The sequence below is a fragment of the Micromys minutus genome (assembly GCF_963924665.1).
Source record: "Micromys minutus genome assembly, chromosome: 14".
Lineage (NCBI taxonomy): Eukaryota > Metazoa > Chordata > Mammalia > Rodentia > Muridae > Micromys > Micromys minutus.
Genome location: NC_137983.1, coordinates 26255006 through 26280410, shown reverse-complemented (window position 1 = coordinate 26280410; position 25405 = coordinate 26255006).

Genomic DNA, 25405 nt, shown 5'->3' with positions numbered 1-25405 from the left:
TTATTCTCACACTACCAAAGAACAGAAATTAGATTAGTCTGTGTTTGCCTACACACTGACTATTAATATATGTAAAACCTGAAATGTGTGCATATTCCTTGCTGAATAGGACAACACATGTCACAGGCAATGATGACTTTAAGACAAGAGACTTGGAACATTAGTACCCCATTACCTTCTGGAAAACTACTATGAATACAAAATTGTCTCGCTGTGAATTTTTGGCTAAAGTCCAATTCAGTGGAGGGGTGTGTATTTCTCAACTGTGTATCTGTAGCCTTATATATTTACTTGTTTATTTTGTAATGCCACTGGGTTTTTATGGGATTTAAACTCTTAACACTTCTTAAGTGTAATTTGCAAAGGCTTTTTATATATTCTCTTTCATGTACAGCAACAAATTGGGCTCAGAAACCGAAGGCAAGGAAGGGTATTTTCTATGTCCTAACCCTTAAAGTTAATGACTTCTAATTAGCCCAGCAAGAAGCTAATGACTTCTAATCACTTGCCAATTGATTCTGCGTATTTTCTTTATAAATTTAGTCTTGGTGAACCAGGAAGGCCAAACCAGGTCAAGTATATGCAGAGGAAGACCTGGGTCTGAGAATCCAGGACAATGTGAAGGTATCCATTTGTGAAAAAAATACCCTGCTTAAAATGTGTGGGTAACATTGTCCTAGCTTGTTTCTTTTTGCTGAGATAAAATATTCTGACCCAACTCAACTTGGGGAAGAAAAAGATTATGTGGCTTAAAGATTAAAGTCCATCATTATGAAGAGTTAAGGCCAAAACCTGAAGGCAGGGATCATGGGTAACAACTGCTTACAGGATTGCTCTCCGTGACTTGATTAACTTCCTTTCCTGTTTAGCCCAGATCTACCAGCCAAAGGCTAGTACTACCCACAGTGAGCTAGGTTCTTCATCATCAACTAACAATCAAGAAAATGACCCGCAGACATGGCCACATGACAGTTGAATAGAGGAAATGTAAAGTAGAGGTCCCCTCTTTCTTGGCATGTCAGGTTGATAAACCAGACGAGCAATCAAAGGTATTGAAAGAAAAGATAAAAGTATTGGGTATTGGTGGTCATAAAATGAAAATTATTAGCCAGTGTTAGGGAAGTAAACATGGCGTTCATTATCTGCACTGTCTCTGACACTAAAGAGGAATCATCACACAAAATTATATATGAAGTGATTGTTCTGGCGAGACACCTCACTTACAGATATACCCATTTCACCCCACTATAGCTGAACTATTAGAAGGAAGATACGTATGATTATAAATCAGGCAAACATTTATTAGGAGTCTGCATGTGAATCAACATTAAGGTAAAGGTAACTAATAACAACCCTTCTTTCCAGAAAAAAATGGAATTTGCAGACGAGGTTACTCTGCCCCAGATTAAAAAAAAAAATCACCTACAATAAGGAACTGGACAACCAAGGAAATACTCCATGATGGTGCTAATGTTTACAGTCCAGTTCTCTCAGATTTTTCCTATGATACATACATGTATTTCTTTCTCTCTTAATATCTGACATGGGTAAAATGCATTGCTTCCAGAAACTTAGAAGTCATTCTCATACTGAAAATCTTACATAAAATGGTAAAGGCTAATTTTGCTTGAATTGAATTCAGTATTCAAGGCAATCTTCGAAAACGGTTCATATAACATCAGCCATGGAAGAGCATATACATTTTAACATTTAAAAGTACTGTGTATTAACAAGGCTACTTTCTGAAAGCATTATCTCTTGTGGAAAACTGGTAAGCAACTGGAAAAAAGATGCCCTTGTTACTCAATTGTACTGATCAATAAGAAAATAACACAAAAATGCTGATGCTGTATATACTAATTTCATGCATATTCACGGTGTTTTTAATCACATCCAAACCTACTCCTTCCTTTAATTCTATTCATACCCTCCTACTTCTCCAACCCCCAACTTCATCTCCTCTTCTTAAAAATTAACCCAAGTTTAATTTGTGTCCTATCTACTGGAGTTATGGTTGGCTTCTTAGAAGCCACATTCTAAAAGAAAACTGAGTCTCCCTTCTCCAGCTGCTATTAGGTATGAATATCACTTATAAGTTTTTCCCTCACACCATTCCAGAATGTTGACTGTCTAGATCTTGGGTGGGTCTTATGCTAGTAACTGCTAGTGTCAGGAGCTAGTGAATGCAGAGATCCTGTCATGTCCAATAGACAGTAGTTAACTTCAGTTCTTTCTGACATCTGCCTTCTGCAATCTTATGACCACCTTTGACACAATGGTCCATGATTCTTGAGGGCATGGTAATGTTTCTCCCAGCTATATCTGTAGTTTATCCCAACTACACCATTAAAACATATTCTCTGTGCTTTGAGTTGCAATCTTTGGCATAAGCCATCATCTACCATATAAAGAAACTAATTTGATAAGATCTAATTACTATAATAGTCTATAGGAACTTAGGTAAGACTTTATAGGGTAATTTTATATGATGTCAATTTAGCAGAATATTAGTGATAAATTTATCCCTGGGGCTTGTGAGTACCTAGCCACCCATTCACGGTCAGATTTACAATATTAGGCAAGCATTTCCTCCTGCACAGTATACCTAACCCCAATCATAACGTGCCTGCTTACCCCTGTATTACTCAGGATTCCCTAGATTAACAGAATTTATGAGTCAATCTCTTTATATATAAAGGGGATTTATTAGAATGATTTACCAAATACTGTCCAGATAATTCAATAGTGGCTGATGGTAAACAGAAAGCCCAAGAATCTAGTAGTTGTTCAGTCCATAAGACTGGGTGTCTCTTCTTGGATATACTATAGACACCTGAAGAAGTAGGCTTTGAGGCCAGAGAAGGAATAGACATTTGAACAATGCAAGAACAAGCAGGCAAAGAGCAAAACCTTCCTTATTCCATGTCCTTATATAGGCTTTGATCAGAAGGTGTGGCTCAGATTAGAGGTGGGTTTTCTCAGCTCAAATAATCTGAAGTAAAGTTGTGTCTTCCTGTCTCAAGATCTAAATTAAAGGGATGTCTTTTCCCAGCTCAAAAACTAGGATTAAAGGTGCACCTTCCTACTCAAAGTTCTTGATTGAAAGTGGATCTTCCTACTTCAGTTTAAGCAGAAATCTTTCACAGGTGTGCCCTCCACTTTGGGATTTTGTTAATTCCAATTGTAGTCATGTTGACAACCTTAAAGAGCCACCACATTCTCATACTGTCTGTACCCCTATCATACCCATTATAGGACCTTTAGTGAAGACAACATATACCCTGGTGGCAGGACATGAAGAAATCAAATTGATGCTTACCAGGAAGTCTCCTCTGTGCTGCCTTTTTTTCTGGCATGTGCAGTCATCAACAATTTTACCCACCCATGACCTCTGTGAATGAAAATATGGCTAGAATAGTATTAGGAACTTGTTTTAAAATCTATTAAAGCAAGAACTTGAATGCTTCAGACACTGTCTTCTTTTTCTTCTTATAAATAATCAGAGAACAGTTTGGTCCTTGAATATTTTTCCCAACAGATAAACACAAGTTCAGAGTCACCAGGAACATGGGTACTTACTGAACAGTAGCCTGTTCTACCTATGAGAATTGTCAGTAGCACATTTCATTTCAGTCTTGTAGAAGAATCACTCACAGACCATTTTATTTGATGTAACATTCTCCTTTTGAAGAGTCTGCCAAAATATCCTAATTAAGAGCTACAGAATTTAAAAGGTGATCAAATGTAGAGAGCAAAGAAAAAATCAGGCATATTGTTTGTTCAGGAACATGCCATGTTGGCTTGCTGCTTTCCTCGGGAGGGAGCCTTGAACCGAATTCACAGGCCAGAGTCTGGGATCCATTCTCACACTGTGCGTACAGTGTGTACAGCCCCAGGTACACCTTTGATTGCCCTATTTTTCCATTTTCATCTAGAAGATTCTGCGTGTGTGCGTGTGTGTGTGTGTGTGTGTGTGTGTGTGTGTACACTCAACTGTGTATGTGAAAATAGCAAGATAAAGCTAATTTTTTAGCCTGAGTTATGAGGATTATTCCCTAATTTTGTGATGTTTTTTTTTTGGTGGTTAATTGATCTCAATAATTCACAAACACACACACACACACACACACACACACACCCCTATATACACATCTATGTGAGTATATACACACATATATATGAATGGATAAATACAATAAAGTAACATAATGTATACAGAATTATATACTATAGTAAAGCATATAAATGTATAAGCCATTATAATGAATGAATCAACCCCTTCTTCAGTGTAGTTTTTATAAGTACACAAGTCCATCTGTGAAGATTTGTTTGAATGGGTAATCAGCAATGTGTACTCTGAAAGACTCAAGGAGTTCTTTCTATTGACAGAAAAGAATGGACAACTCAACCTAACACTTGCATCAAGCACTAAACAAACTCAGTGATTTTCTTTACAAAACAAAAATCCAGCCAGGACAGGTTTTTGCTGTTTCAAAACAAAGGCTGAGATTTCTGCTACCTTTTCTTCTCAGTCACCAAAGCCACCTTTTGAGCTGTTTCTTACTCTATAATGACTCTCTGCCCCACTAATCCCAAGATACTTACTTTCAAAAATGAGAGTAAATTCAATTCTCTACTTGGATCTGTAAAACCCTATGTGCGACAACTACAGATAAATCCAAACAATGGCCAATTGTTATTCTTCCTAACTACCAGACAGTCTGAGTAAAATTCATAAGAATAATAACAAAGTACAATAATATATAATAAACATATGTATATATGTGTATGCATATATGTATGCAAAGACACTTGTGAAAATGTTACAATGAAATCCATTATTTTGTACACTAAGACATGAATTTTACAAAGATTTTCATGAAAATTAGGCGCATGCCCTAATAGCTTGGAAATAGTATTTACATAGAGAACATGGAAAATACAGTAAATCACAGGTAAAGGGTCATTGCCTATTCCTAGACTCTGTAAGTTTCAGTCCAATATATATTTTTTTATCATTTCTTATTGATGATTCAGTTCATCTACAGGGAACAGCCATCCCTCCCATTGATAGAGTGAGCCAAGCCCGTGTTTCTGCACTATGGCATTTAGTTTCTAAAGCTCTTAGATCTTTGTTTATTGTGTGTGTTAACTGCTTGTTCCCCCCTCTTATTCTGCAAGCTATGCAAGGCTGAGAGCCTCCGTCAAAGTTTCACAACTGTGTTTGTAGTACCTGTGATAATGCTTTCATATCATAGGTTCTGTAAATATCTAATCAGAAAATAAATGAGTGATATGCTCATTTTCTCATTGTAAAAAAATATGAAATAGAAAGAAATAGGCTACCATCTCCAAACCATCACTGAGTCTAATTGCACATAAAAGTACATGAGTGTACTTAGAGTTTAGTGGACTTACTACAAACTTAAATTTTGAGATCTCAGGCTACTGATCTCCCTGAAATTTTATGTAAAAGAACCAAGTAGAAAAAGTATAAAAGATATGTAAAGAGGACTAGACAATTAACAATAGCAAGTACAAAGTGGATGGAGAAGCAAGTCAACAAATCTAAGATGCTTTAAGTAAAAACTATTCCAGGTGATTTCCTGGATAGCTGAATAAGAATAATTTCAGTATTTTAATACAATTATAAGTTGAGATTCGCTTGTTCTGTCAGGGCCATCTTCAACTACATACCAAGTCTGAAGTCAGGTTAACCTACCCAGACCCTATTGCAGAATAAGAAGAAGAAGAAAAAGAAGAGGAGGAGGAGGAGGAGGAGGAAGAGGAGGAGGAGGAGGAGGAGGAGGAGGAAGAAGAAGAAGAGGAAGAAGAAGAAGAAGAAGAAGAAGAAGAAGAAGAAGAAGAAGAAGAAGAAGAAGAAGAAGAAGAAGAAGAAGAAGAAGAAGAAGAAGAAGAAGAAGAAGAAATTCACAGTGTGGTTCCCTCATAGGACATTCAGGAAAATCAATCATATAATGCAACTCAATGTGTTTCTAGTTCAGTATCTATTGTATCTCTGTTAAAAACTGTAGGGGTTTTTTGGTTGTTTTTAATTCTCAGCTGAGGAAAATCTTTCTTTTTATGACTAATCCATCTGCCATAAAGCAAGGTAAGAGGGGGTATCGTGGCACAAGCTTTAACCCCAGCACTAGAAGGCAGCTGCAGGTAGATATTGAAGTAATTTCTGTGATTTCAAGACCAGCCTGGTCTACAAAGCCAGAGATACACAGAGAAACCTTGTCTCAAAAAACAAAAAAACCCAAATACCAAAACAAACAAACAAACAAACAAACAAACAAATGTGAGAATTTATTATATACATTGGAAACATATAAAATGAAAATAAATGGGAGGTTTTTTTTTTATATCAAATTACCTTTCACTATATACAGTCATACAAAGTGTTTTCTCTTCTCTCAAATTAGAGTGTAAAATCTGTAACAGAAAGCAGAGCTTCTGTGACTAGCTGCCAACTGAGAACTTCCACCAATGATCAGTAAGAGGGATTCTCACTCTTCCTGGTGTAGAATGACACTATTGAACTTACTATATGCCATGCTGGTAAATGGAATAGAGAGTAATGCTTTTCAGCTTCTATATTCTTTGATTTTGCTATTTGAAAAACTTTTCATTTTTATCTTAAATTATATTAAGGAAACTATACAATTCCTTCTAAAATCTGTCATCTAAAAGAATAAAACATGATGGAGAAATTTCAGAAACAGACTTTATTTCACTGTAGGACATATATTTGAGGCAATATAGACTGCTAAATTTGAATCCTTTTCACTTTTTTAATGTGATATTCTTTAAGTCAGTTCTCTAAGAAAGGTTAATCCTGAAATTTTAAAAAGCTAGGCTAGAATTTCCTAATTTACACTATAACTTTGATATTGATTGCACATGCTGGCATAGTTGAACTTTTGTGGGAGACAATGACTCTGTTTAGAGAATAAATGCCAATTTGTTAACAATCAATAACAGAAACTGTGAAGTAGGCTGAAAAATTACTAAGGAAACAGGAATACCAAGTGTGAAGCCATCTGAAGTGGTTGTGTGTAATCCTAGTGTATTAAAGAATTTCAGATATTGTCAGAAACTCATTTTTATATTTATTTATGAGTGTCTGTATGAGTGCATGCCATGTCAGCTACATATAACCAGTTGCAGAGGACAGAATAAAACATCAGATTCCCTGGAGGTAAAATTGACTATATAATCGGTCACAGAACCAGCCTCAATAGATATAAGAAGATTGAAATACTCCCATGCATCCTATCAGATCACCATGGACTAAGGCTGGTCTTTAATAAAAACAAAGACAACAAAAAGCCCATATACACATGGAAACTAAACAATGCTATATTAAATGATAGCATGGTCAAAGAAGAAATAAATAAAGAAAGAAAGGATATTGTAGAATTTAATGAAAACAAAAACACAACATACCCAAATCTATGGGATACAATAAAAGCAACACTGAGACAAAAACTCGTAGCTCTGACTGCTTCCAAAAAGAAACTGGAGAAAGCATACACTAGCAACTTGACAGCACAGTTGAAAGCCCAAGAAAAAAAGGAAGCAGATACACCCAAGAGGAGTAGACAGCAAGAAATAATCAAACACAGAGCAGAAATTGAACAAATAGAAAAAAAAGGAACCATTCAAAGAATAAACAAAACTAAGAGCTGGTTCTTTGAGAAAATTAACAAGATTGATAAACCCTTAGCCAGACTAACTAGAGGGCAAAAAGAGAGTATACAAACTCAAAAAATGAGAAATGAAAGTGAAGACATAATAACTGAAACTGAGAAAATTCAAGAAATCTTCAGATCCTACTAAAAAAGTCTATACTCAACACAGCTGGAAAATATGGAGGAAATGGATGAATTCCTAGATAGATACCAAATAATAAAGTTAAACCAGAACCAGGTAAACCATCCAAATAATCCCATAAGACCTGAAGAAATAGAAGCAGTCATCAAAATCCTTCCAATCAAAAAAAAAGAAAAAAAAAAAAGCCCAGATCCAGATGGGTTCAGTGCAGAATTCTATCAGACATTTATAGATGGCATAATACCAATATTCTTTAAACTATTTCACAAAAGAGAGGCAGATGGAACACTACATAACTCATTGTTGAGGCCACAATAACACTTGTAGCTAAACCACACAAAGACCCTATCAGAAAAGAGAACTTCAGACCAATCTCACTTATGAACATTGATGTGAAAATACTCAACAAAATCCTTGAAAACCTAATCCAAGAACACATCCAAATTATCATTCACCATGATCAAGAAGGCTTCATTCCTGGGATGCAGGGATGGTTTAATATACAGAAATCCATCAATGTAATATACCATATAAAAAAACTCAAAGAAAAAACACAGATGGCTAAGATCAAAATTCAGATGACAGCAGATGCTGGTTAGGATGTGGAGAAAGAGGGGGCACTTCTCCACTTTTGGTGAGGTTGTAAACTGGTACAACCACTCTGGAAATCAGTCTGGCAGTTCCTCAAAAATTTGGACATGGTACTACCTGAAGACCCAGTTATTCCCCTTCTGGGCATATACCCCAGAGACGCTCCAACATACAACAAAAACACATGCACTGTTCATAGCAGCCCTATTTATATAATAGCCAGAAGCTAGAAAGAACTCAGATGTCCTTCAGTAGATGAATGGATACAAAAATTGTGGTATATTTACAAAATGGAGTACTACTCAGCTATCAGAAACAATGACCTTATGAAATTCTTAAGAAAATGGATACAACTAGAGAATATCATCCTCAGTGAGGTAACCCAGTCACAAAAGAACAAACATAATATGCGGTCTCTGATAATTGGATACTAACCCCAGAAAGCTCTGAACTCCACAGAATTAACTTACAGACTATATGAAGTTCAAGAAAAACACAGTCCAAAAAAAAATTATGCTTAATCTTAACACACCAAGAAAACTTTGACTATTTCTAGGTTACATCTTGTTTTACATGTACTTTATGCTCATTGTTACTAGTAAGATTTTAAGGCATACTATCAAACCTTTAATAAAATCGAATACTGACAAAAATGTATTCATATTCTGTTATGCAAAAATGCTTTTAAAACCTGTACATTTATATTTGTTTTGTCAAAATTAAGTTGTTCGATTAAAAAAAAAAAGATTCACTGGAGCTGGAGTGATAGACATTGGTGAGTCTCCCTTTGTGGGTGCTAGGAACAAAAATCTGCTCCTCTGGAATAGCAGGAGGTGTTCATAACCACAGAGATACCCCTTCTGTTATAGTTGTATATATACTTATAAAACAATTATCACGACCTGAGACTCTCAGCAAATGAATGCAGTTCTCAGCCATTTAGCCACAAATATTTGCAACTCACTAATATTCTGTAAGATGGCCGATAAAGAACAATAATTACCTACTGTCTGATAGACAATGGGTATCTTATGCCTATTTCAGCCAGAAATCTGGTAAGCTGTTAAGGCCTAAGTAGCCACTGTCCTTTTAACATTACCTTACCCATTTTGAATAAGGCTTCCATCTTGAAAAGAGACCAAATAAATATTAAGTTCCTAAGTCATCCCTGAGTGACTGACATCATGCTTGGCAAGTTTATATATGAATGCTAAGCAAGTCATCCAGCCAGAGTTGAATAACCCAACCAGGAACAAGATAAATGTAACAAAATGATAGTTTTCTAAGGAAGTCCCCTGTACCTAAATCCTGATTGCAGTGATAACTTGGCACAGATGTTTGTGGATTTTAAGCTGAAAAGCCCCATAGCATTCTTTTTGGGCACTCAGTCTCAAATCCCAAGTCTGATCTCTATCCCTGATCAATCAGTCATGAGGTATGTGTTCAAGAAACTATCTATGCTTGACTGAGATGAGTGTCTGAGTAGTCTGTGAGGACATTCCTGGACCCTAACATAAGTCACACATGCCTTTCTGTAAGATAAAGGAGTGTGAACATTTTTAAGTTATTGAATACTATAACACACTCCTGGAATCTCCGTGACCAATGAATTTAACAGAAGGATCAAGAGTTTGAAGGACATCAGTGGTTGAACATAACTTTAATCCCAGCTCTCAAGATAGAGGGTCAACTAGATATCATGAGTTCAAAGCCAGCTTGGTTTATAGAGCTAGTTCTAGGACAGCCAAAGATTTACAAAGAAACCATGTCTTGAAGAAAAAAAAAATTGAGTAGAGGCCAAACTAATATTAATAAAGGATATATATATATATGGGAGGAATGTATTTTAACTGCTCCTCTGAGCTTTTGTGTCATTTATTCAACCAACATAGTTTCTGAGGAAAGAAAATATAGGTCATGAATATAAAGACACAGACAAAATAAATGTATGGTATGAAAGACAGAAAAACAGTGTTATCTGAGTTTCTAACAAGTTTTTTCATCACTTTAATATTTTATTGTTACTTTAAATAGTTTCAGATTAAAGCTTCTATATTCCAAGTTTGTTTATATGTTTCTTTCAGGCTCATTACTAGATGTAGATTTATTCTTTTCCTCATGGAGTTCTGTTAAGAACAGGGTTGTTTGACTTTCTAAATGTGGCTTGCTTTGTTTCACAACAAATCTTGAAATGTTATCATAAAGTCATAGACTCATGATGCCTTGGTCATAATTCCAGAAATATTGAATACATTATTGCCTTCAAATAATAAACATCAGTAACATGTTTGGAAATGAGGATGTATGGCATATTAATAGCCATCCTTAAAAACAGTTTAAAGAAAATATTATTTTTTAATTTTATTCTTATTTCACTTTAATTTTATGTTTCCCATCAATCAAGTTAAAGTCAATCTCACTATTCTGTTTTTAATTTTAAATTAGAATAGAATTATGTCATTTCTCCTTTTCCCTTTCTCCCTACAGCTCCTCTTTTTCTACGCTTATTTTCTCAAATTTGTGGTCTCATGTTTTGTTCTTGTTACATACATGTGAGTGAATAAATATATGAATATGCCTGCTGAGTCTGTTCAGTGCTGCTTATATCCACATGGTTTCAGGGCTTTGGTTTTATCTTAAAATACATCTCAATATAAAGATTAATATAAAAACAATTAACAATGGAATTGAGCTTCCTCTGTTGGAAAAAAAAACACAGTGATAACGAAAATGCAAACTAAGATGTAGACAAACTGTAATCCACATGCACTGGTGATAGGAACATAACATAGTGCTTAGGAAAGTTATGTTTTCCCCACAGTGCTAAACACTTATGTCTTTTTGGTAAGCTTAACGGAGGATAATAGCTTAAGAAAATCAGTACAGCTCTCAGTGGGTAAAAGCATGTGCCACACAAGTCTGATGACCACAAATCCACAAAATCCACAGAAAAGGCCAGATGTGGCTGTCTGTGTCTGGAATCCCAGAGTTTCTGTAAGAAGATAGCAGGTGGATACGAAAGGAGTATGAGGGGGAATCACCCCGATACTGCCTGCCTCAGACAGAGCAGAAGGTAATAACTTATCCCAAAGGTGCTGACCTTATATCCACAGCACATGCTGGCTAATATATGCACTTATGCACACTGTAAATAAACCATAACAAAAGCACCAAAACAGAAAAGGAAATTGTCCAGCGGATAAAAAGCCTAGAGACTAAGAAACCAAAATCATCCTGATGGTATTCAAAGCTCAGTTCTAGCAAACTTTAAAGACATACCCTCATCCTTTATGCAATTTGGTTACAAGAAATATTCATCTCCCCTTTGAGCTCAATCTGATTCAATTTAGATTTCTCTCACTTGTAACAACAATAACAACAAAACAAAAAACCAACAACCATCTACTCTAACAGGGATACAGTTAGCCAGTTTCAGCAGACAGGAGGAGAAACTTGCTACCTTACTTGGTATACCTATAAATATTAGCCATCCAAAATTCATGGCTTTTGTAATGAAGTTTGGGGGGAACTTGTCTCAACACTTGTTGAAACAATGTTTCTAATTGTAACAGAGCCTTTGTTGTCCTATACTGGCTTTGTAGACTAGGCTGTCCAAGTACTGGGATTAAAGGTGTTTGCCAACATGCCTGGTTTATAATAGAACCTTTAATCCCAGCACTCAAAAGGCAGAGGCAGGCAGATCTCTGTAAATTCAATGTTGTGATCTTGGTATCCATAGTGATTTCCAGGACAGCCAGAGCTACATATCCTGCCTTAAAACATATAAACAAATACATATTATAATCAAAATGTAAAATCCATAGCTTTTGGTATCCCTGGAACTGAGGAAGTCAATACAGTGTCTGTGTATAGCCAGTTAGGAAACAAAGAAAGGAAAGTAATTATTCTCTTAGTGAATTTGCATCATTTACTGTCCACTGAATGATGAACGTGTAAAGAAGCACATTGACTTTTTAAGGCATTTGCAAGTAGCAACGTAGGCCATAGTAAAGATCTAGCTAGTATATGTGCTTCGACTCTCCTTGGATATGCTTGGCAACAGCAAACATATGACAATAGACCTGTTTCTCTAACCCTGGACTATCCAAGATTTTTTTCCCAAGCAATCTTCTATGAAATAACTGTCAGCTAAGTTGAGTTTGTGTGGATGATAAAATCTGCCTGCCAAGCCTGTGTCAGGATAGTAATTACTCTGAAAAAAATTTTCTATCTCGAGTTCTCTTTCATATAAAATTTCATCACAAATTAAATATGGAAAGAAGACATCTCCCTCTCTGTTTCTGTCTTTGTCTGTCTTTCTGCCTGTCTGCCCCATCTCTCTCTCTCTCTCTCTCTCTCTCTCTCTCTCTCTCTCTCTCTCTGTGTGTGTGTGTGTGTGTGTGTGTGTGTGTGTGTGTGTGTGTGTATGTGTGTGACTGTGTCTGTGTGCATATTTATATATATGTCCTGTGCAAAAAGACTGGAAGTTGGCACCTACCTTTGGCAATCACCACTTTGCTTTTTTATAAAGGGTATCTCAAAAAACCTGGAGCTTACAGACTTCATCCAACAGGCTAGCCAACAGTGACAGCATCCCCTCGCCCTGATCCTCCCAAACTTAAGATTGCAAGCATGCACTGCTCTGCCCAGATTTTTACATGGGCTCTGAGGAATCCGAACCAATGCCTTTATGCTTGCATAGCAAACACATTACTTGATGAACTCTCTTCTTCCCCAGGAATTTTTATTCATGTATGCCATACTGCCGCTCTGAGCTACCAGTCACTTTGACCCATGTATGCACAGTTTAATCCTTTGTTGAAAACATTGGATAAATGGATTTCCTTCTGATGATAAAGCATCCCAGGCATCTCAGAACAAATGGAAGAGTTGGTTATTTTAGGAAGGCTTTTTCCCGGATCCATAGCAAGCACACCATGTGTTTGGGGATAATCCACCTTTGTCACAAGTCACATTGCCTATATTCAATTTGCTAGCCCTTCTTGACACAGAGAATTTCAAAGAAATCCTCAGGAGCTTCTTTAAAGTATAATAGATAAAGGTAAAGATGACAAAAAATGTTCATTTTACAAATCAGTTCAGAAGGCTATAACATCTTATTCCTGTCTTTCTCTACATTCCAGAACCAATACTAAAAGCTATACATAGCTTTCTTTTATCTTAACAAATGAGTCAACCAGCTATTTTGAAAATTTATGCTTCGAAATCTATGTAACAACTGTTAGAAGGCTGTCCTCTTTTGAACTGATACAGACAGACACACACACACACACACAATTTTATTACACACTAAGAAAAACATTAAATTATTTTAATTCAATGCACACTTACAACCATAGAAATGTCAAAAGTTAGTGTGTATGGAGGCAAAATGTCATTTTCTTCTTCCATCTTCTTTCCAGTGACATTAAGAACAAGGAAGAGTGTGTACACACATACAGACATATATGTTGCCTAGAAGCTAATACGTTAGTTTGCCAACATTTCATGGATTCTGTTAAAAGTCATGAAAGTTGCAGGTTAGAGACAAAAGATTACAGCTCAACAAAGAGTGGGAGCCAAATTTCTGGCGTCTTCCTATTTTAGCTCTACACCATAATTCCAAAAGGATAATTCAAGACATAAACATTCAGGGATACTTGCCTCTACAGCAAGATACAGGGAAGGAATCTTGAACTTAAGAAGCCCAAATATTTTATGCTTGGCAGTAATCTTTCCTGCTTGCCATTGCTCTAAAACAGTGTTTAACAACCTTCCTAATGCTGAGTGAACCTTAACCATAAAGTTAGTCTCATTGCTACTTCATAACTGTGATGGTTTTACTGTTAATAATCATAACGTAAATATCTGATATATAGGGTATCTGATATTCAACTACCTGTGAAAGGGTCATATGACCTCCCACAGTTTGAGATTTACTGTCCTAAATGAATATTTTACCTTATTACTATGATTTAGACAAAAATTACCATTTGCTCTAGAAAGTGACTCTATTTTCTAAAGAAATTTTCTATAAAACAAACCACTATGGGAAAAAATGCAGAGAACAAAAACATTCTGCTTTTCTACCCACAAGACATGAGACAGTGTAGAGACGCAGGGAGAACCAGCGCCGAATGGACGTTTGTGATGAATTCTTGTTTGTTAGGCAGTGCGGATGAGTTCTTAGAGAGCCAAACTCTGAACTGATAGTCATCAATCTAGCTCATGAAAGATGTTGTCAACAAAAATTTTCTTAAGTATCTGATTGATTGATTACTCTTGTGCAACTTTTAGAGAAATACCGTCTATGAATAAACTGAAAAAGTGGTGTATTTCAGAGGAAAGTACTTGGCATTTTATTCCTGTTTAATTCCAAGTTAGTAAATATACTAAAAAGAGTCAGGGGACAGTTTTAAAGGAGCCTAATCCATTTAAACTCAGACCTTTAAACACACTATGACATGTATTAGATATTGCTTTCTCTTTGTGACAAATATGTTACCGATATCTAAATTAAAACGTTAAAATTAATGTGTGCCGTTCCCAAAACTCAGCTTTATTATAGATATAAATATGCAGTTAATAGGATAAATATCAAATGTTTCTGCTACAAAATAACAACTCATCCCATGTTTACTCTTCCAAATCTATAGTTAAGTAGTATGCTACTGCTAACAAAAATGTAATTTGGCACACTTTAGGCTCTACCGTTTAATCAACAAACTACCAGAACTCTAACATTGTACCTGTGGACTGGTAGGTTTGAAAAGCCATCACCCATAGACTTGACTTCCACAGGATCTCTGCTCTGGATAGTTCGGGCAATGATCTCACTTCTATACCCATTTCCACCCCTGAATGGCTCTCACTTCTCTCCCATGGACTATTGAGCCCTATATTTCTACAGTAGCTGCAGGGCTGTATTTCTTCTTGGTTGCCACTTTAACAAGAGGTATCTTTGGAGGTGTGCTCACAGACTTAATATAAATATTTTAAGTTGTATACCAGCCGTGAATCCATACTCTGTTTGATCTGAGACCTTTCCTGGTGTGCTACAGTGACTGGGGTAAAAAAATTCTGGGACATATGTGTTCTCAGCTATTATTTATAAAGGCTCCTGCGCTGTCAACCCTTTAAAAATTCTACACTCTAGGAGACTGCTGCGGTTTCTGTGCTCTTAAATTGTCTAGTCCTTTCTAAATATAATATGAAGGAACTCTATGTTCTTAGAGTACAGTGGAACTATAGTACAATTAAAGTCTTCTGTGGAGGCAAAGCCGTGTTCCTTCACTGAAAACTGACATAAGCAAGCAGGTACTCAAACGTTCTCCCTTTCTCTGTGTCTCTGTGTCTGTCTCTGCCTATCTCTGTTTGTCCCTCCCTCCCTTCCTCCCTCCCTCCCTCCCTCCCTCCCTCCCTCCCTCCCTCCCTCCCTCTCTCGCTCTCTCTCTCTCTCTCTCTCTCTCTCTCTCTCTGCCCTTGTTAAGGCACAATGCTGTATGTCCATGTTTTCTGCTCACATTAATATTAAACTTGTCATCACATCAACATACCCTACCCCAAAAATTCCCTCACTCCTTAAACATGACCTATAATTATAATCTTCAACTTGTCCACATTGGTTCATTTCAAGTAATTCTTCTTAAGTTATTCTTCTGAATCAGCATGTTGCTGCCAGCTTCCCACGTGTAGAAAAGAATCAGGAAGCTGTCTATGCTTTAGAGAGAGAGTTAACAAAATGGCATTTTACACCTTTTCAGAAGCTCACGCAGCATGCAGGCTACAGAGCACACAGAAACAGAAAAGACAGGGAAGACAGGACTGAGCGAACCTAGGTAACGCTGAGCTGGTTTCTAATTTCCCTCGGTGCAATTACATTAAAAACAAAACAAAACTCAGAATGAAAGATATGGATTGGAGTGGTTGCCTCAAGTAATTATGCAATTAAAATACAGGTACACTAATGAGTTCAAAATCTTTATGGAAATTCTTTTCAATTAAGAGTCACGCATAATAAAGTGTTATTTTCACTTTAAAATTTTTCAAGGAGTGTTTACTTTATTCCCTGTAACCTTCAGAGACTGAACTATTAGACTACACATTTTATTTTGCTTATATTAAAATTATAGTTGGCATGGACAAGACTTTGGTGGAGTGTGGAATTTTGAATTGTCTTAGGAGCACACGTTCTTGTTGACTCCATGCATTCACTAAAATGCTAAGCAACAGCTTGAGTTCTGTTTTTTTAGGAGCTTGTTGTGAGTCAGGCGTATGTGATCTGACAGTAGCTTTATCAGAACAATTGAAATTAATTATCTCTCTGTGAATATTTTACAAGACACTAAAGTGATGTTGCCTGCACAACCAACTTGTTCCCTTCCTAATACAACTAGTTTTAGAAACTCTCATTAAGATTAGGCGTCATTACGTTCAGATCTCCTTGTATTGCCACCGGTAGCCACAGTCATCCTGAATAATGACAGCATTTGTTTATTCAAGATCTATACCTGTCATTCGATAACGCTTATCTCAGGAACCAGGAAGCACTCCAACTCTCCATTGTTCCTGTGCGTGTGTGCCTTGTGTTACCTCTGGAATCTTGTCAGCAGCCAAAAATCACAGGACAGGACAAAGGATATGGAAACATGCATATTTTTAGAAGGGGAGAAAAAGGAAAGGAAGTCCCAACAAAGGAAGGGAGAGAAGAAGAGAAATAACAAACTAAGAGAGGGAGAATGGGCTTCCAGATATTTCATTAACAGCTTTAGGCATTTTTCTAAGTTTAGTATGAGTGTATATGTAATTAAATAACCATTATAGAAAGATTCTAGTGAACAAAACAGTTTGGCCTTCATGGTGAGATTCTCACTTATGGATCACTTATTAATTCAAAAGTTAGAGATATGAAAGCAAATATTTTCCCCTAGGGAATAAAGTAACGTAATAAAACTTTTTTCTCCTTTTAACTGTATTTTTTTATTTATTTATTTTTATTATTTTTGTTTGCTTGCTTGCCTGCCTGAGACAGGATCCTACTATGTAGCTAAGACTAGTCTAGAATCCTTTGTGTAGACCATGTTAACCTCAAGTCACAGAGACCTGTCCCCTGCATTTGAATGGTAGAATTAAAGGCATGTACTGCCATGACAAGGCACAGTGCCAGGTTTCTCTTGTCTAATGCTATACATCATTTTACCATGAGGACGCCATTTGAAGAGCAACTTGCTGACTGATAGACTTGTCTGGACATCTCAGAAAATGCTTACACAAACTAAAACAGAGGAGATGTCCTTACACCATATTCTTTTCAGAATGAATTCGTATATGCTTTTCCAATGATGGAAATGCTGTTATGCAGTACCTGGACATTACACTAACTTTCCAAATTGTATGTGTGTGTGTGACTGTGTGTGTGATGTATGTTTTGCCCAAATTTAAAAACAAATGTCCAACAGCATTTTTTTTTTTTTACTTTGGCATATTTTTACCTATTTAGTGTATTTTGTTTTGTTGGATATTTTATTTATTTACATTTCAAGTGTGATATACTTTCCCTGTTTTACATTCTCCCTGCTTCTATGAGGGAGCTCCATCACCCACCCATCCACTCACCCACCCACTCCATCTCCCTGCCCTGTCATTTCCCTAAACGGAGGTATCCAGCCTTCACAGGACCAAGGGCCTCTCCTCCCATTGATGTCCAACAGTGCCATCCTATGCTACATATGTGGCTGGAGCCATGGGTCCCTCCATGTATACTCTTTGGCTAGTGGTTTAGTCCCTAGGAGCTCTGGGGGCTCTAGTTGGCTGATATTGTTGCTCTTTCTATGGCTTAAAAACCCCTTACGATCCTTCAGTCCTTTCTCTAACTCCTACATTGGGGAAGCAATGCCCAGTCCAGTTTCAAACTCTGGCAGAGCCTCTCAGGAGACAGCTGTTTCATACTCCAATCAGCAAGCATCAATTAGCATCTGCAATAGGGTCAGAGTTTGGTGTCTGTATATAGGATGGATCCTCAGGTTGAGCAGTCTCTGGATAGCCTTTGCTTCAGTATTTTCTCCAAAGTTTCTCTCTGTATTTCCTTCTCAGAATATTTTGCTTCCCCTTCTAACAATGACTAAAATATCCAAATTTTGGTATTCCTAGTGGGTTTCATGTTGTTTATGGATTGTATCTTTGGTAATCCGAGCTTTTGGGCTAATGTCCACTTATCAGTGAGTGCATGCTATGTGTGTTCTTTTGTGACTGGTTTACCTCACTCAGAATGATATTTTCTAGTTCTATCTATTTGCCTAGTAATTTCATAAAGTCATTGTTTTTAATAGCTGAATAGTAGTCCATTCTGTACATGTAACACATTTTCTATATGAATACCCCTGTTGAAGGACATCTTGGTTCTTTCCAGCTTCTGGCTATTACAAATAAGGCTAATATATGAACATGATGTGGCATGTGTCCTTGTTATATGTTGGGGCTTCTTTTGGGTGTATGCACAAAGGTGGTATAGCTGGTGGGTCTTTAGGTAGTACTTTGTCCACTTTTCTGAGGAACCACCAGACTGATTATCACAGTGGTTGTACCAGCTTGTAGTCCCACCAACAACGGAGGAGTGTTCCTCTTTTTGTACATCCTCACTGACATCTGCTGTCACTTGAGGGTTTTTGTTTTTTTTTTTTAAATCTTAGCCATTCTGATTGGTGTGAGGTAGAAACTTAGGGTGGTTTTGATTTGCATTTCCCTGATGACTAAGGTTTTTGAACATTTCTTTTGGTGCTTCTAACTAGTAGGATATAATTTTTTAAATTTTCTCACTTATATTTTTCTTTTCATTTCAAATTTTGTTTATTTGGATACTGTATCTGAGCCCTCTCACTAGTCTGTCTAAGAATTTATCTCTCTTCTTGATTTTCTCATGGAACCAGCTTCTGGTTTGGTTGATTCTTTAAATAGTTCTTTTTGTTTCTACTTGGTTGATTACATACCCTGAGTTTGATTATTTTCTGCTGTCTACTACTCCTCTTGGGGGTATTAGCTTCTTTTTGTTCTAGAGCTTTCAGATGTGCTGTCAATCTGGTAGTATATGCTCTCTCCAGTTTCTTTTTTGGAGGCACTGTATTGTATTTCATTGTATCCCATAAGTTTTATTATGTTGTGACTTCGTTTTCATTAAATTCTTAAATGTCTTTAATTTGTGTGTTTGTCTTCCTTTACCACATTACTGAGTAGAGCATTGTTCAGCTTCCATGTATATGTGGGATTTTTGTTATTTTTGTTGTTATTGAAGACAATCCTTAGTCTGTGGTGATCTGATAAGATGCATAGGATTGTTTCCATCTTCTTGTATCTGTTGAGGCATGTTTTGTGACTGATTACATGGTCAATTTTTGAGAAGGTACCATGAGGTGCTGAGAAGAAGGTGTATTATTTTGTCTTAAATGCTCTATAAATACCTGTTAAATCCATTTGGTTCGTAACTTGTCTGTTTCACTGTGTCTCTGTTTAGTTTCTGTTTCTATGATCTATCCATTGATAAGACTGTGGTGTTGAACTCTCCCATTATTATTCTGTGAGTTGCAATGTGTGCTTTTGAGCTTTGGTAAAGTTTCTTTTATGAATATGGGTGCCCTTGCACTTGGAGCATAGTTGTTCAGAATTGAGAGGTCATCTTGGTAGATTTTTCCTTTAACGAGACCAGCTAGTGTTTATTTATAACTTTTGGTTGAAAGTTGAATTTATTAGATATTAGTGGTTACTCCCACTTGTTTATTGGAACTATTTGCTTGGAAAATTTTTTTCAGCCTTTTACTCTAGGTAGTATCTGTCTTTGTCACTGAGATGAGTTTCCTCTATGCAACAAAATACTAGGTCTTTTTATGTATCCAGTCTGATAATCTATGTCTTTTTATTGGGAAAATCCATTGACATTAAGAGATGAAGATGAATAGTGATTGTTGCTTCCTGTTATTTTTGTTGTTAGAGGTGGACTTATGTTTGTGTGGCTATCTTCCTTTGGATTTGCTCAAAAAAAATTACTTTTTTGCTTTTTCTAAGGTGTAGTTTCTCTCCTTGTGTTAGAGTTTTCCATCTATTATCCTTTGCAGGTCTGGATTTGTGTAAAGATACTATGTAAATTTGGTTTTGTCTTGGAATGCCTTTGTTTCTTCCTCTATAATTGAAAGTTTTCGTATGGCATTTGTGTTCTCATAGGGTTTGTTTGACATTAGCCTGTGATCTTCTGGCTTTTAGGGTCTCTAATATAAAGTTTGGTATAATTCTGGTAAGTCTGCCATTATATGCTACTTGACCATTTTTGTTGTTCTTAATATTTCATCTTTGTTTTCTGCATTTTGTGTTTTGATTATTATGTGATGGGAGGAATTCCTTTTCTGGTCCAGTCTATTTGGAGTTCTGTAGGCTTCTTGTATGTTCATGGCCATCTCTTTCTTTAGGTTAGGGAAGTTTTCTTCTATAATTTTGTTGAAAGTATTTACTAGCTCGTTATGTTTGGAATCTTAACTCTCTTCTGTATCTATTATACTGAGGTTTCACCTTCTCATTATTTCCTGGATTTCTTGGATGTTTTGAGTTATGAGCTTCTGCATGTTCTTTGACTGTTGTGTCAATGTTTTATTTTATCTTCTGCACCTGAGATACTCCCTTCTATCATTTGTAATTTTGTTGGTGATGCTTTGCATCTACGACTCCTGATGTCTTTTCTAGGTATTCAATCTCCGTGGTTGTGTCCCTTTCAGGTTTCTTAATTGTTTCTATTTCCACTTTTAGATCCTGGATTGTTTTGTTCAAGTCTTTCACTTTTTGGTGGTGTTTCCTGTAATTTTTAAGAGATTTTTATGTTTCCTCTTTAAGGGCTCCTACCTGTTTACTTGTGTTCTATATTTTCTTAAAGGAGTTATTTATGTCCTTCTTAACATCCTCTATCATCATCATAAGGTGTGATTTTAAATCCAAAGCTTGCATTTTTGTTGTATTGGAGTATCCAGGACCTGCTGTAGTGGGAGAACTGTGTTCTGATGATGCCAAGTAGCCTTGGTTTCTGTTGATTAGTTTCTTATGTTTACCTTTTGCCATCTGGTTATTTCTGGTGTTAATTGGTTATGCTGTCTCTGACTAGAGCCTGTCCCTCCTGTGAGCCTGTGAGTCTGTGATTTTTTTTGTGTCAGCACTCCTTGGAGACCAGCTTTCTTAGGGTGGGATTTGGGCCCAGAGAGCTGTGCCACAAGGTTAACTTTGGGATGCAGATGAAGACCTGAAGGATCCTGTCTCCATTTGCTTCAAGGTTTCTGAGCCCTGTGGTCTCCTGACAATTCTAACTTTGGCCGGTTTTTGGAGCAAAAATGTGTATCTCACCTGTGGATTTATGAGTGACAGCACTCCTGGAACACCAGCTCTCCAGGTAGGATATGGGTTCTGAATGTTGTACCTAAGGGTTAACTCTGGAGTGTAATGGATACCAGAAGTGTCCCACAACTTTTTATAAATTATCTTCTACTTTTTATTAGTGAGATCAAATTTTGTAAGATTTGTGAAATATATATTTTTTAAAAAACCTCCATTTTTTACTTCTAATATTTGGGTCATGGTATTAAGGACTGTTTCATCTCCTGCCTACCTTTTAGGGGTTTCTAATTTATCTTGTAATTTCAGTTTGAAAAATGAAATCTTCTATTTAGTATCAAAGCATGTACCTCCGCAGCTCCAATTCATATTTCTTTTTGGTTGTCCATATATAAATATGAACTGAATTACTGATCACTTCAACTGTCAGATCAACATTGCAGTTCAAAACAGTACTATTCCTAAAACTGATCCATAGCTTTTTCTCTCTTTTTGTTAAGTTATCAAATTATAACTTAATTACATGTCTCCTTTCCCTTTCCTTCTTTTAACACTCTCCTAATTAGCCCTCTCCATATTCCTTCAACTTAATGGCCTTATTATTTGCTAATGGTGAGTATATAGGCATATGTATTCTTATTTGTATTGTATTCTTAAATATAACCTGTTCAGTCTTTATAATGTCACTTGTAATTATGTCTCCAGAGGTGACTATTTGGTATTGGTCAGCCAGTTAGGATGTTTTTTCTTAGCTAAGGTTACCTTACTCAGTTGCCTGTATTTTTGTGTAAAGTTGAGTCCAATTGATTTTGGATGTCCATTGGTGTTATTCTTATTCAGATCATTAAACCAAATGTTTTCATTTTGTTCTTTAGTCTGGATCATTTCTAACTATGTCTCCAGTAAGATGAGTCTAGGATGATTCTTGAATCCCTTTATCTTTTGAGAAGCCATTTTTTTTTCCTCAAAATCCTTCTGGAATCTAAAATTCCTTTTTAAAGAAGAGGAATCACAGACTGATAGCTGTGTGAACTGTGAAAAAAAAACATGAGCTCATTCTACTAGTATTATACTTCCTCAATGAAATCTCTAGAAGATGAAACATGCTTTTCAAAATAAAAGCCCAAGAGAGAATGACACCAACAAGACACAAGAACTTTCCAAAACCCAAGCCTTGATAGAAACATCAAGTCAATTTGAACAACTATCATCAAATAAAAAATGCTCCTGGGATAATGAAGAAATTCATCTGACAATTTACTTAGCATATGGGTGGAGAATAAAAATAATAAAATAACATCAGGGGAGATGAATCAGTCTTTAATAACATATATTGTCGTTGTAAAAGACTCAACTTCATGTCCCCAAATCCATGCCAGGCAGCTCACAACCACCAAGGCTCTGTCATACTTAGGGTTTTACTGCTGTGGTCAAACACCATCACCAAGACAACTCTTTCAAGGATAACCTTTCATTGGGTCCAGGTAACAGGTTCACAGGTTCAGTCCATTATTATCAAGGCAGGGGCATGGCAGCATCCAGGAAGGCCTGGTATAGTAGGAGCTGAGAGCTCTACATCTTCATAAAGGCTGCTAGAAGAAGACTGGCTGTTTAGGAAGAAGGTCTAACCACCTCTACAGTGACAAACCTACTCTAACATTGTCACACTTCCTACTATTGCCACTGCCTGGGATAAGAATATTGAAACAACCACAAACTGTAGCACCTACAGCTTCTGCAAGGATCTGTACTCATATGCACACACTGACAAACACATGGAGACACACCATTTCAAAAAGAAAAATATAATATTTGTAAATAATGAAAGAATGTCTATTTAAAGGGGTAGGAAATTCAGCCTCACATTCCGTTATTCTCTTAAGTAAGCCTATAAAAATTCAAAATATTTCTTTGTAAATAAGGGTCTGCCACAAATACATCAGCACCAGACTTATTTTAGAAGTCCTGGCACACTTTGACATATGGTCAAGCTTAGAGACAGTAGTACTGAAGAACACTATAGCTCAACTGGAGCTAGCAGGCAGAAACAGAAAACTGCATCCATCAGCAGCCAAGCTTATTCATTTCTTTCAAGTACACACAAAACCTCTTCTAGGATAGATCTATCATATTTGAGGGCATAAACGAAGACTTAGCAATTTTAAATATTTTAAACCTCACATCTACTATCTATTTCAACCATAATGGTATGAAACTAGAAATCAATAATAGGAAATCTGGAGAAACTAATAAAAATATGAAGGTATGAAATAATGACACAGAAGCAACTATGAGTGAAGAAAAAATTTTACAAAGAAAAGAAAAGGAAAAGAAAAATTACCAAAGGGAAAATGAATTTTAACATATGTCAATGTGTAGACTATAGGAAAAAAATAAGTCCAGGGAAGATTCCTTTTTCTGTATCTGCCAGGAAAAGTGATATCTGAGAAACCAATAAAGCTAGACTGCAAAGAAATGGAAAGGAACATACAAAGCCCAAATTCTGTAAAAAGAAAGACAAATCTGTGTATAAAAGAGTGAAATGCAGACCAGGAAGACAAGAGACAATAACAACAAAACTGAGGATTCATATTGTGAAGAAAAAAATATAATAACTTAGAAAATCCTGCTCTAGACTAGAAAAGAGAGAAAAATTACAAGGAGTGAAATTACAGAAGGAATTACAGCAAAGAAAAAGATCACAGAGGAGGAATCAAGTTGAATAACATACAACAGAAGTTGTGTTTCTAGTGACATGCCATCTTTCAAAACAGAATTATGAAGAACATAGAAGGTTTGATCAGACAAGAAGGATATTGAATTAGTAATGAAAAACTTTTCATCAGTGAACAACTCACCTCAAGATTTGATGGCCTCACTCCCTAATTCCACAAAACATTTGTTTAAAAAAAACCAATCCATGCTACCTTTTCAAAAGAAAACAGTTAAAATGGAAGAACACTTTCAATTTAGTTTTTCCAGGCTAGCAATGTTCTGATTGTAAAACCAGAGAAGTATACTCCAAGAAAAGAAAATGACTGTGCAATATTCCTTAGAAGCAGAAACATAAAATTTCTAAAATGGAATAGCAAACTGAATCCAGTCACACATTAAAGGATCACTCTTTATTATAGGAGTGGGTTTTTACCAGACATGCAACAATGTTACAACACACATAGACCAATAAATGGCACTACATATTAGCAGGATGTACACAGAGTTTTGGAACATTTCAATAGATTCAGGAAAAGCATTGAGAAAAATTTTCACTATATATATATATGAACGGTCATGTAAAGCATTAAAGTTAACATTAAATACAGCAGTGAATGGTTGAGAATATTTCTTCTAAGTTCAGGAACAAGACACTACCTTATCGCTCCTAATCAATAGTACTTGAAAATCTGTCTAGAAAAATTGGAAAAGAGAAAGCCATAAAAGTCATACAAATCCCTAAATTGTCTCTGTGCCCAGAGTTGATGAGCTTGTGTTTACAATGCCTGCCTTAGTTCTATTTACTATTGCTGTGATGAGAGATGATGACCAAAAGTAATTTGAGGACAAAAAGTTTATTAGGCTTACCATACCCCTAATCATAGTCTTTTGAAACCAAGGT